At 49.5% G+C, this 3493-nt stretch overlaps 1 non-coding gene across 1 annotated transcript; it reads right to left on the bottom strand.

Annotated features, from left to right (window-relative positions):
* Positions 1–415: 415 nt before the first annotated feature.
* On the bottom strand, positions 416–522 carry LOC144250861 (U6 spliceosomal RNA). The gene has a single exon (XR_013342600.1). It is a non-coding gene; the product is annotated as a U6 spliceosomal RNA (small nuclear RNA).
* Between the last annotated feature and the right edge of the window lie 2971 nt (positions 523–3493).

Genomic DNA, 3493 nt, shown 5'->3' with positions numbered 1-3493 from the left:
AGGTGTGCATTTTTTCTTTGTTAATACTTCTACCATCCCAGTGGCTCACGGAGGCTGGAGCAGGAGGATCTCGAGTTCAAAGACGGCCTCGGCCACTTTGCAAGGCCCTAAGCAACTCATTGAGACCCTGTCTCAAAATTAAGAAATATAAAGGGTTGGGGGTGTTGCTCAGTGGTTAAGCGCCCGTTGGTTGAATCCCTGGTACCATGACAAAAATTTTTCCAGACGTGAGAGCATTCAGATTTTTCTCTTTCACATGGGATTGAATTTTATTTTTTTCTACGAGTGTTTTCTGCTTCGTCTCATTTTTCAAATCTGAAGTCATAATTTTCACATTAATCCCAACCTCTTCTTTTCCTTCTCTTAGCATGCTTTATTTTCAGATAAAATTTCCCCTTTTCTCTCTTCTCCTTAAAAATTTATGGAATGTTCCACGAATTTGCATGTCATCCTTGCTCAAGGGCCATGCTAATATTCTCTGAGTCGTTGCAATTTTAGCGTACGCACTGCCCCAGGAAGCACTAAGGTTTTTGTTGCTTGGTGAAGTCAGACATGTCTACCTTTGGTGTGTGTTTTAACAGATCCACTTTGCCAATGTTGGTCTTTGCTGTTGTCGCTTTCTCATTCCGTTTTATCAGCTCTGCTTCCCCTTAAATAGTAAAGTGGGGCTGGGTGTGTAAGTTAGTGGTGTTAGTGGTAGAGCCCCTGCCTGCCTGTGCTACAACCCCGGCTTCCCCCTCATACCCACCCCCCCCCCCCGGCCAATAAAAGTAAAGCTCCTTCTCCTATTTTCTTTGCATTTGGATTTCTTGTACTCCTCTTTTACCTTACTGAAACTCACAGCTTAGGAATTTTCAGAATTTTTTTTCTTTTCTAGTACTGCATTCCACATGTTATGTTATGAGATATATTCTTCAGAGCTCGTTTACTTCTGTTGATTTCAGTTTAATTTATATTTTTGAGATGGGGTTTCAACATGTTGGCCACACGGGCCCCACACTCGCTGCTTAGGATGAATGGGGCTGGGGGGCGGGGGTATGAGACAGCAAGAGGGAGAGGGAAGAAATGTGTGTCACTGTAAAGGCACACGCCCAGTGACCCATGGCTTCCAACTCGGCTCCACCTCCTAAAGTTTCTAGCACCAACCAATAATGAAGCCCACTGAGGACCAAGCCTTTAGCCCATGGCTTGGGATCCAACCATAACAGGCAGGAAGAACCCACGGGGTTGCCATGTTCCCTGGCTGCAGATGGAGTCACTTGGTGGTGGGTGATGTCTCTAGGGGCTGCTCAGCTCTCACATCATCACCAGAGACTCGGGCTGATGTGCAGCCTTTTGGGTTCAAACTTCAGTCTAGCAGCTTCCTGGGGCTTGAGAATTCCAACAAGTGTTGATTCACACAGAAATGTCACACGAGCTTTCCAGAGAGCCAAACTGCCCAGGGTGGAGTGAGAAGCCTGGTACTGCTGGGCAGACTGCATTGCTCTTTTGCTCTATCCTGCTTCCTAGGTGCCTGGCAACTGTCACTGAATGAAGCCCATGGAGCCTCCTCCTATGCAGTTCAGTAGTCCTCCATTTCCTTTCTTGCTGGCCTCAGGGATGACCACCCCTGTCACTTATCTTCCTGTCTTCCCCAGATGTTCCTCCTTCACGTCCAGAGGGGTTCGCTTAGCAGGTGATTCTTGGGGCAGAGTGCTTGTGACTGGAACAGTTTACCTGTAGGACAAGCCATCCCTGCCAAGGGGGCTGAACCTTCCTAACCACTAAATCTTCTCTTCCCAGAATTGTGCTTTGCCAAATAGCCAGCTAAGACATGGAAGGCACTGGAACAAGTTATGCTGTGTGCATGGATGAGGACATGAAAATGCATCTCATTCTCCTGTATAATTCTAATCCACAAGGAAAAGTAATGGCAAATAAAACAAGGAATTCCTGGCCGTTATTCCATGACCTCTGGAAAATTCTTTCCTCCTCTTTGCACTCCTCTTCATGGGTAATACAGGAGGCTCACAAAACGTGTTGTACTGATTTTGTTCCAGCAGTGCTGGGGAGAGTCTTGGGTTTCGCCTGGACAATAGGGCCTTACTAAGTTCAGTCTTCTCTGTCACTGCCTCTCACCTTTACCTGCCACCAACACTGCATGGTGCACATGCAAGCTTTTCAGTGCCAGCGTGGTGGTATGTAATGAACTCTCTCTCATGAGAACAGGACAAGGAATTCCATCTCCAAACATGGGTAGCCACAGAATAGTGGGGAGTTACTCACTGAGGTCACTGTGTGTTCCGACGTGGTTGCTGATATCCGCTCATTCCACAAGTACTAATTAATCATGAGCCATGTCTGGGTGTGAGCAGCACCTTGCATGCCACCTTCCTCCAGGATCCACCTAGACTGGCCTCACATAAGGTCAGTTTTCTGAGAACAGTGTTTGTGAGGTATGGCCAAACTTGGCCCACGGGTGAGCTCACACGGGGACACAAGCACACGATTCTTTGTGCTTGCAGAGTCTGCCGGCACTTACGTGATGGTCACATTTAGTAATGAGCAGAATGTATCCACTGGTGTGTTTCAGAAAACCATGGCTAACAAAGCAGATGAATTCTCGGGCGGACCTAGACTGAGTCCTAGACCACACAAGCGGAGGAGCACTATGTCCCTGATGACAGTGCCGGAGGAAGGAGAGGGCCACTCCCGTTGGAAGGACTCCACCAAGACCCAGGGAGATGGTAATTGTGTCCTGGGTGGGTGGACAAGCCTGCAGTTGGCGTGTCAGATGCAGCACCTCCGAGAACAGGAACCTATTGGGAGAGGCTGCAGGAGGCCAGCATGAAGCAGCTTCCTGCAGGGCAGGATGGGGGCGGCAGCAAAGGAGGATGCATGGGAAGGCCCTCTCTGCCTGGCTCTTCTGTGGGTCAGGACACAGCGTGCCCTCAATCTGGCCTCCCCTCATACTGTCCAACAGAGGCTTCGCCTCCTGCCTCCTCACGCCACAGAAACCAGGGCGGAGAAGGCCAGCATGGCAGCTGGCATTGCCAGTCATTTCTCAGCTGCATTTGACCGTTGTTCACTGGCTCCGTGATGGGGACGTTCAGGGATTTCCATCTCTCCAGGCTTCTTCCTTCCTTGAGGTGGATCCTGATCTTTCGTTTATCTGCCTCTCCAATCTCACTGTTGTGATGACTTCAAAATCACACCATGTTTCTCAAGTCTTTGCTCCTACTCTGACATGATGGATTGCCACTATGTTCCAGTAACATTTTCCCGTCCTTGTGCTTCTCATTCCTCCCCTTTCACCCCTCCCCTCTCCCCCTGCAGCCAGACTGATGGTGTCAGCAGGTAAGGAATGGGCCCGTTGTGTGTCCTTCCTGGAAGAGCATCGTCCTCTATGTTCCCAAGCACACAGAACACAACCTCAGGTCCTGGTCCTGACGGTGGACCACAGTCTCTGCGTGGCCCCACATGGGTTCTGGGGGCCTCCTCCTCTGTCTCTCTG

The sequence above is a fragment of the Urocitellus parryii genome, chromosome X (genome assembly GCF_045843805.1).
Source record: "Urocitellus parryii isolate mUroPar1 chromosome X, mUroPar1.hap1, whole genome shotgun sequence".
Taxonomy (NCBI): domain Eukaryota; kingdom Metazoa; phylum Chordata; class Mammalia; order Rodentia; family Sciuridae; genus Urocitellus; species Urocitellus parryii.
This window is presented reverse-complemented; position numbering and strand designations above follow the sequence as displayed.